The sequence below is a fragment of the Onychostoma macrolepis genome, chromosome 09 (assembly GCF_012432095.1).
Source record: "Onychostoma macrolepis isolate SWU-2019 chromosome 09, ASM1243209v1, whole genome shotgun sequence".
NCBI lineage: Eukaryota > Metazoa > Chordata > Actinopteri > Cypriniformes > Cyprinidae > Onychostoma > Onychostoma macrolepis.
Window position 1 is genome coordinate 21,102,899 of NC_081163.1, and position 10,534 is coordinate 21,113,432.

At 36.7% G+C, this 10,534-nt stretch overlaps 1 protein-coding gene across 2 annotated transcripts in view; it reads right to left on the reverse strand.

Moving 5' to 3' along the window:
- The window catches only part of il1rapl1a (interleukin 1 receptor accessory protein-like 1a), a 99,656-nt gene extending 93,098 nt beyond the window's left edge, over window positions 1-6,558 (reverse strand). For both annotated transcript variants that reach the window (XM_058788012.1, XM_058788011.1), the window contains exons 1-2: window positions 6,493-6,558; window positions 6,299-6,390 (exon numbers count right to left, since the gene is read on the reverse strand). The gene's annotated coding sequence lies outside the window, so the exon portion shown is untranslated. The remainder of the gene's footprint in view (window positions 1-6,298; window positions 6,391-6,492) is intronic.
- Between the last annotated feature and the right edge of the window lie 3,976 nt (window positions 6,559-10,534).

The window sequence follows — 10,534 nt, forward strand, 5'->3', positions numbered from 1 at the left end:
TAGTGTAGGTGATACATTATTTTCAAACGCATCAGAGAGAGCCACTCAACGGATATTTCAGTTACAAACTGCTGCAACACATACAACAACCAACATAATAAAATTTTGTCAGATTCACGTTCATCTGTTTTGGATAACATACTTTTAACACCACTCATCAGACATTTCAGAAGCAATGTAATATCATTTTGCAGAAATGTTAACCCAGGCACCCTTTTCCAATTAGTCTGGATTAGAAAAAAAAAAAAAAAAACTGTGAACAAAAAAGAAATAATAAATAAAACTGTGCTACAAATGACAAATGCATTATTGATATATTAACAATCATGATATTTAATGATGTTTGCTCTTACATCATACATGGTATACACCCGTTGTTTGCTATTAGGTAACTCAGAAAATCAGAATAATTGCACATCTATTTCTCTTGAAATGAGTTTCAATATGAAACAGGTAATGTGTTGCAGGCTCTGAGCACTGGCCCAGCTGCTCGTTGTTGTCATGGTGATCTTAATCACCACACAAACACCTACAGAAGGACAGACACTATAACAATCACCCAACCAGTGCCTCATAAAGAGTGTGATTATGGAGATCTAGAATCATAAGATACAATCTTCTGCAGACAAGCCTCTCTGTTATTCCTTTCATTTCTTGCTCTCTGATTTTCAAATGCCTGATTAAAGACCGAAAATATGTGCGTCGATTCACTCCGATAAGGGAACGCTTGTGTTATTGCAACTGACAAACAAGATGACATATGCAAAGTAATGCATATCATATTGATATTTAACACAATACGTGGAAAATCCATATCATGTGGGTGTGTGTGTGTGTGTGTGGTAATTAACTACGGAATGATCTCCGGTGCTTAGCATTTCCAACTCTCTCTTGTGTAGAGGCTGCTAATTAAAAAATAATTAAGAGGTGGGGGAAAAAAAATCAAACATTGTTTGCGATCAAGCGCCGCATGCCGGGGGTGGGCATAATTACGGTACGCCGTCGAGAGGGTCATGTCATCACCACGGCTACCTCTCAACATCGATTAAACACATGCCTTATCAGTGACACAACCTGAGCAATCCACTTCACAATCAAAGAAAGACAAGGGACGGACACGCAGTGGAAGGGCCGTCTCAGCGGACTGCCAATTACGCGCAATTACTCTGAGAGAGCATGAAAGAGAGAGTGGAGCGCAGGAGGGGTGGTTACATTAACTCCTGTACACTCGCTCCAACGTACAGTCGCCGTAGTTACCGGTCTATTCTGGGATGTGAGCCCAACTGACTGCACATTTATCTCGACTCTCATCTGTGAGCCATACAGGCTTGTGTAGGTGGGCTCAGAGAAGTTCGCAAGCTTGGACGAGAAACAGAACTGACGAAAAGTTTGCACAGGAGCTAAACAGGAAGTAGCGGTAAGGTTACACACGCTGCGTTTCAGCAGAGATCCCCGGTGGTCAGAGAGGCATCGTAAACGCATCATGTATTGTGTAATATTCTTTTATCCCCAAATTACATCAGACTAGCTCCATTCCAGAAGACTCGGAGAGCGAGTGAATAAAACGCCGTAAGAGTGAGGGAGGACACCAAGATTAATGACACGCATCTGCATTTAAATTATGTCTGATTCCTCATTAACTCTCCAAGTTCACGTCACCTCCCTCCACCCCCTCAAACGTACCCTTTGGAGGAGTGGTGTGGTTTTACAGAGAATACATCAGCCCCAATGATAACATGACCCCCTGATATGGGCACAGAGCAAATGACAGCTAATTAGGAGGAAGTTCACCCTGAACACACACACACACTCAGCTAGCAGGTGTCTGACTGCTAGAAGCCATCTGATGGGAGTCTCGTTAGGATGTAGAAGTGATATGAGCCCAGAGAACAGGACATTTGTCCCACAGTGTATCGCGGCAAATTATATAACATTGTGCATTGGAATGTTAGGACACATTTAGCTTAAACTAGAGCTTGTAATTAGATTATAAAAAACGATTAATCTCTTGATTTTCAAACTGAGAAATAAAAATTAAGCAGTATTAATATCAAATTTGGTTCATTTATTTCAGAAATCACTTTGTTAATCACATATGGGCTAAAAAATACATTGTGTAAATACAAACAAATAAATATAAATCAATTCTCTCTCTTTTTCCACAGACCCTCTAGCACCCTCTTGAAACTCTCTGCAGGTCTTCAGGCTGCAGTGTGAAAACCCTCAGCTCAGGATATTTAGTGAAGCTCTTTTTGTGTTACATTTGTGACATTTAAAATCAACATGAAATTAAAAATGTTTTAATCAAAATGTCATAACTGGATCTTCTGGTGACTTTCTTCATTATAAGCCTCCTAAAAGCTCGCATTCAGACCTGACTCCATCCGATTAACCACCAATTCCCACTTTTATTCTTTATCAATAAAACATTTCACTCGGATGTACTTCACAATACAGAAGAAAAGGTCCATCACTATTTCTATTTCAACAAAACTTTAATGAAACTGAGATGTTTCTTCTAAAGGTCCTTTGGGGAAATAAAAAGGACACAAAATGAAACATGTTGACAAAGAGCACATAGCTATAAAATTAGTGGGACTAGCGTTACCATAAAAATTGAAGGATTGCACCATTACTAACAAAACATAAGCCAGAAGCTCCTGCAAAAACTCGAAACCCTAATGACTATTAACAGCAGTACAACATCATAAGGGAAATGCTCGTAGACCAGCGGTGTCACAAGACCCTTTTTACTGGGGCATGAGTCATGTCATGTTTTTTCTATCAGCTGTTAAGAATGCCAGATTCACAATTTTATCACTCTTTTTGATGTTTGTAGCAGTTTCTCAAATAGAAATCGCAACGGGATACTTTAAGACAGAAAACAAAAAGAGTGCCTGATGAGGTGCACTTCTAATCCACTTCAGAAATCAAAACTTCTAATTATTTTCAGCAATAGAGCAGATATTTATTTTGTGTGACTTATGAACGACTCCGTGCTGCAGGTATAGACAATTTATAAGTCCATAACAGGATTAAAAAATATATATCAAAACATTGGGAACACTTTTTTGATGGGAGCCCGTGTCCCTATATTGGATTTTCTTGAGTATACTGTAGAATATTTGAGGCACCTTGAGAAGAGACACATCTGTTCAGTAAGCATTTGACTGAATCCTGTTAATGCACTTAGTGTAAAAAAACCTCTTAAACTTATACTTTTCTCAGTGTCATCTCTGTTATACTTTGCTGGAACTTCATATTGCAGCACTTCTTATGTCACTGCCTCACTTATGTTGTATTCCTCATTTGTAATTCGCTTTGGATAAAAGCCTCTGCTAACGAATAAATGTAAATGTAAGGGTACTCACACTGTGAATATTAAAAGACCATGTGATCCGAGGAACCTCAAGTATCAAGTGTCTTTTAATTTTTACAGCATAGCTCAGATATTTTTTCTTTGAAGAATTTGATGAAAAATGTTTGTATTTGCATGAAAATCTCTGACTTTTGATTGCAGACTTTGATATCTTGGCAAATCTGAGCACAAATCGAGTCATTATTTTGATCTCTTCTGACTCCAGAAAAGACACATATGAGATTACGGGGTCTTTTTCGCAAGAGAGAAATCTGAGAATCTATTTGCTCTCCATTTAAACCCATTGTCGTGTAGGAGAAATGATGGAGATATCAAAGAAATTAAACAGTTATTTCTTTCCACTGAACCATCACCACTGTGTCCTTGATAACTTCAGGTTATTCCAGTGGGATTGTTCCTGTAATAAGTGTACCATTAAAAAAAGCTATCACCTGCATGGCAGTGTTGTGTAAGTCACATAACAACTTCTTTGTTTCCTGATCACATGGTATATATATAGACTATTCTCAATTCATACTACATTAGCACAGATCTAAAGGTGACAACTCAATAATAAAATGTAAAACAGCAGCACCTGCTCTGCATTTATCTAAACCTTTTGTGCTGGACTGACATAAGGCGTATACTCATTCTAAACCTCACAATTAATCACCCTCCATTAATTATGAAATAAATAATTAGTCTCCAAGTAGACTTGGAATGATGTGATTAAACCAGACTAATTAATGTATTAATTGATTTTATGTTAATTTAATTTTCTGCTAGAATGGTCGAATCTGTAGAGAATCATACGGAGTTTAATACAGAACCTGATGACAAAGGTCAGCTTAATGAGAGGAATGCTGTTATATGACTAGCCAAATTTACTTTAACGTGACATTTACATTCATGATGGGAAATATATTTAAAACAAATAAATAAATAAATAAACCTGGTTAGTTGGAACATTCTGTCAGAGTGGCATTTTCCAAAAAAGTACTGAGAAAAAAAAAAACAGTGCTCACTGTAAGCACGAAACCGTGCGACTTACAAAAGAACCTGCTGCATTTTGAATATTTGGTAAATTTTTAAACATAGCTTGTACTTCTACAAAGTGCCGAACAGTTACTCTTTCCATTGCTTGAATATTAACAATCCAGCATCTGTTTAGCTAGAGGAGCTACTTCTCCCTTTGGATTCTACAGAGTTTAAAAAGTTAACAGGCCTACACGCAAAATATTTTATCATAACTTCAATTAACTTGCTCAGAAAATCAAAGTATGCATTTAATCTTTCTTCTAACAATGTGAAGTGTGAAGGCACTCGTTGGCTGCTGGACTAGTTTACTGCAGACTTGAAAACACTTAACTTGCATACATTTTTAATCCAAATTTCAATGAGATCTTTATGGATAGAAAGGGAATATTCAGATAAAACCATTAACAATGTATTAGGGAGAATCTGTTTTATGCAGAAGTGCATTTTTTGTTACTCTGTCTATTACTATGCATCAGCTGAGGTTACTTTCACACAAATATACCCATAATTCATCAGCAACCAACTCCAGATAAACACAATAATTGACACATGAGGGTTTAATTGGCGTGATTTACTGAGGGGGGACATGGGAAGAGGTGTGACAAATCAGCTGTTGCTCTCAAACTCATTTCCACAGATTGTTCCAGAAGCTTTGATAACCCCAATCAGAGAGTGAGATGGTGCCCATTTAACATTCAAATAATGCTCATGTTACAGCAAACTAAATAATAGATCAAAATGCATTCATCACATTTATGAAGTCCAGTGAATAACCCAGTTACAAGTGGGGTCCGTCAGCTGAACAGCAGCTGTCAGATTCACAGTGATGGAATGGGCTCAGTTTCTGTTTCACAGTGTGAATACTAGAATATTGACTTTGTGAAATGTTAAAATGACAGATCCTTTACAGACCCACTGCAATATCCAATTCACAAACATGTAAGCTATCTTAATAAGGAAGAAATACTGGAAAGCATGCATATATCAAGATTTGCACAACTATATACACTTTAGAACTGCGCCACACTGCAGCATGCAAGATAAGAGGTGATGTACTTCACTGATGTAAGTTCACGATAGCATATTCCATTTGAAATGCATAACACTTCATGCGTTTGAAGTCACTTGCTTATTTAAAAGATAAAAAAGGACACCATGTCATCCTGTCCGATGGGATGATTTTATGATAGTGTTTTGGTTATCCAACCATCAAAAGATGCTGATTTTGTGCCTGTTGAGCTACAGTGAGGTCATAACAGAGGGTTGTTACTGTCGTTGTGAAAGTGGGCAGTTAATGATGTGGCTGTGACAGCGTCACCATGGAAACCCTGAGATGTCACTGCATCTGTGAGATTTCATTTTATCAATGGAGACCACTGTTAGAAAGTAATGGGTTACAGTATTGTGTTACTCCTTGTAAAAAGTAATTCATCTATGTTTCATTATTATGTTATAATTTTTATTTAAAAAAAGAAGCTCATAAATCATAGTTGCATTACTTTTACATGAAAAAGTGTGTGGGTAGGCTATTGCTATATTTAGGCCTATATCAGGTTTTCAATGTAATAATAATGTAATGCTAAACAATGTTTAGCCTACTCCCACTCATCTGACAGAAAAGTGTCTAAGGTGCTGGTTGTGCAACGCTAGCTAAAATAAACTCAATAAATAAAAACTAAATTACAATTATCCAAAATAGATAATCAACTATAAACTATTTATCATACAAATATCAACACCACATATGGCAAAAGGCCTACAAGTCGACTTTAAGTCAGTAAATAAAAATAAGCTTTTAACAGATGAACAGACCTTTTTCCATGAGCAGACAAACAAATAGCAGAAGAAGTTAAAAAGTATAGCAAAGTTATTAAGCACAGAAAGCCGTTTGAAAACACTCACCCGTAACGTAGTTCATTTCCGCTGAGGGGCGGGCGCGATTCCGTGAAGCTGTCGCCGGTGAGTCAACCGTGCGGCGGTGTGCGAGGACGCCGCTGCGGGAAACGCACTAATAAATTAATATTTCCAAACAATGTTATTTTCCAAACTTTTGAACTGTGACTAACTGTGAGTCAAAGTTTATTTATTTCCTTTACCCATGTGCCTCCAAAACATTCGGAGATATCCTGAAAAGCTTCGAGGTTAGTCCGTCCAATAGACACTCTGGTGAGCGGTTTTGTGCGTCAACCGTTAAATAGAGATTTGAAATTATTTGGCAAGCACGTGTACACAAAATACAAACGCAAAGCACAAAGTTTCATGTTAAGTGTTTTCATATAGAAAACCAAATATAGAAAACACTTATGTGCAATTTAACACTTTGCCGTCATACTACATGTATCTGATTGCCTGTAGTAGGCTACCCTAGTGAAAAATAAATCAAATGTATTTGAAATACATTTATTTCATGCTAAGTATTCTACAAATGCATGTACATATTTATGTACTTAATAAAAAAAAATGCTGCAATTGTACTTTTGGTACTAAACAGGTAGGCCTAATAGCCTACTTAAAGTCTGCTAAATTGGAACATTTAATTTTGTGCTTACTGCACTTTAATTGTGCAAAAGTAGTGCTGAAGTCCAAATAAGATATAGGGTGAAGTCTGCTAAAATGGGCCACGTTTTGGTAAATGACTTATAATACCATCAAATAAGCTATGCATGAGATCTAATGATATTCTTATAAATTAGCATGGGTCTCTTAAATATATTTATATTTTTTAAATATGAAAAAGTATAAAAGTTTTAAAATTATGAGAGTTAGAGTATCAGCATAATATTACCTTCTTAATATTACCTTCTTGAGCCACGGCACAACATTCAGGTAAAATGGGCCAATATAAAAAGAGAGCAACACAGGTAATTTCAGCTCAAATCATTTTATTTTTAACAGTAAATTGACACTATTGTCTTTAGTGTGCCATAGCAACACCATAAATGTATTTCATTAAATAGAAAGTTGGAATGAATATTTAATTAAACAATGCAATTAAAAATGAACTGATAGGTGTGTGTTTCTGTGCATTGGTGTCTTTTGTGTGCATGTATGTGTGTATACTTGTATTTTTTTTAAGACTGTTAAGATTTTGTATAGATACATATCTACAGTAGGCCTATAAACCTATTTTCACCCTCAATTTCTGTGTAAAAGTGTGTGTGTGTAATAATATGCAGCCCATTTTACTGACATCTTCCTTTATTTTCCGTTCTCTTCTCGTCTCTCTGTTTCCTTTCTTTGCTTGTCCTCCTGCCATACTGTCTGCAATGCAATTTTTTTTAAAAGACTGTTAAGATTTTGTATGGATACACATCTAGGCCTATAAACCTATTTTCACCCTCAATTTCTGTCTAAAAGTGTGTGTGTGTGTGTGTGTGTGTGTGTGTATGCAGCCCATTTTAGCTGAAAATTGTGGCCCATTTTAGCTTATCCAGCCATTTCTACCTAAAATGATCTTTTTCACAAAAATCAAAGTTTCTTTTATAAATTAAACTTTTTTTTATTTGAAAGGGCATGTCAAAATATTGTTCAGAAACCTTTGTTTTGTTGGTAAGCTTACTTATACACTTATTAGTGATTAATGAAATTTTCTATATCAGGCTCAATTACATTACAATTTCTCTGACAAGCTTCATGTAACACTCTGCCCTCCAAATACAGTTTAATTATAATTTTTATATCAGTAAGTCTCGAGCAATATGTCAGTAAAAATGTTAATAGATCTGAACTATATGAAATAAATGTATTTTAAATATATTACTTTTTTACTAGGGTATGCATCACCAATAGGATATGGAACTACTGAAAAATTTGACTTGCTTAGTACATTAAGCCTGAGTTGTGTATATGGATCATGGTGCCCAAACTTGCAGTTTGTTCACATATCTTTGTTTTGTTTTTCTTTTCATGGCTTAAAACAGACGTAAATTGTGTTATATGCCGCCGTTCTATGGATGTTTTGCCTGCCAAGTATCTGTCACTATATCATTTATGTGTGTTGTTAAAACCTTTGTTGACACTGAATCACTTTAACCTATAATTTGGTTTGCTTCTATTAAGTTCCAAAGAAAAAAAGAGAATACAATCAAATGAAATGGGCTCCATTTCATGTTTAATTCACTGTATTTTCCGAAAATAGGCATAACCACATTCTTATTTAATACAGTAATGTTGAATTATATAATATTTCTCATAGTCCCATATATAGTTTTTGGTCAGCGGTGTAACTGCCAGTGATGACATCATGCCTGGGAGGGTTTTGATGATGTCATGCAGCCTGCGAACGGGTGGCGATGTCATTGTGTCTGCGGAATTCTGATAGTGTCACAGCGTCCTTACAAAGTCAGCGGCGACTGTGCTATCGCTGCACGCTGCAGGATTACGGTGGGTGGCATGTTGAAAAGGGCATCTAACTTCATCTCAATAATCTCTGTCCTTACAAAAACCACACTCGCAAATCCTCTCCAAAAGATTCAGCCCCACGAGACACCATGGCTGACTGCTCTTCCATCCTGCCGCTTTTCCTTTACCTCTGCCTTCATTCTTCCTTCACGCATGTCATTCTTTTCTCAGCCGTCTGTGGTCAGGGGAACTGTCCCAGAAACTGCACTGGGAGGCCCGATCTCTCTCATCTGTCCTCTCCTGTTCCTCGAAGAAAGTCCAGGTGGATGATTCTAAAATAACTCAGCTGAAGGGCATGCTCTTCCTTTTTCTCGTAGAAATGAGTGGGTGTCCTCCTGGACCTCTTGCCTTTGAACATCTTTATACAGGTGATATGAGAGCAGGTGACTTTTCTTTGAGTGAGATTAATATAGAAATTAAATTAACTCTGGCTTTTCATATAATGCACCAAAGCCCCGGCGAGTCTGAACACATCGGCGCTACATCCCAGGATATGTGCCTGTCCTCTCACCTCTTTCCCCTCTCATCACTGCAGGGTTGGGACAGTGCAGCTCACTTGCATATACATTAGCTCCAGAAACAGCCATTTCATTCAAATCCCTGAGAACATCCCGTATAAGCTTATACTAAAATGAATATCGACGTATATTTGAAGTACGTAGGCTGCGACCCTGAAAAAGGGGCGGAGACCTCATTAAAGTGATGCCTTCTGGGATATACATATCATGAATGTAGTCCCCTTTCTTTGCTAAGCGTTTGAAACCCAAGACTGTGATCCAGCAGACATTAGTTGCATGACTACAGCTCTCTTAGGCTCAAAGAGGATTAAAATGTCAGGCACACGAACGAACAGAGCTCTACAAACTCATAGTGTGCGTTAAGCAAGCGATCAGATGCTTATTAGCTGCTTTTTATTTGCTTATGAGTCAATTATTTTTATTACTATAATTGTTTTCATTCACTCTCTGTTTACACAATAAGAATCAGCTCTGTTTGATTTTAAGCAGCGTTAATTAAAATCTTAAATCTCCTTCCAGATGCCCCAAACGACTAATCAAATATTATATATTAAATGATAATGACTTTCATTTTGATTACACAACTTTAAAAGAAAACATATGAAACTAATACATTGATCTAAAGAATAGCACAAGAGCTTCTTTTTTTTTTTTTTTAATCTCCAAAGGACCATTCAGACAGCTCAAGAGGGTGATTTGCTGAAAGGTTCTACAAAGAAGAACCATTCAAGAACCCATGATAGGCAGTTTCTATTTACACTGAGTGAAAAAGACCAAGCTTGTTAACAAATGCTATTTTCACAAACTCCACCCACTGCTGTGAAAACAAGATGCTATTTGTTGTTGTTTATGCTTGGTGTACCACTATTTATATTATTTTACAATTGTGTAGAACTATTAAAGAAATCACAGGGTTTTCTTTCTTTTTATATGTTTACTTAGTTAAAAAAAAATTAAATTTCATTTAATAAGATATCACTGAAGTTGGTGGACAAACTGTCACTTGATAAAACAAGCAAATCTATACATGACATGGCAGCTAAACTGAGATCATTTAGACATAATTATTGCAATGTTTGCTTTGAGATTAGCCATGACTCGAATCCAAAATGGCCTCCTTAGAGACTACAGCCCCATTTATCAGAGCTGTCTCTGAAGTGTCAGCTAGTGTAGAGTTCAGGATGATGCTGGAGTGTGACAGATTGCATTAAATGGCCCA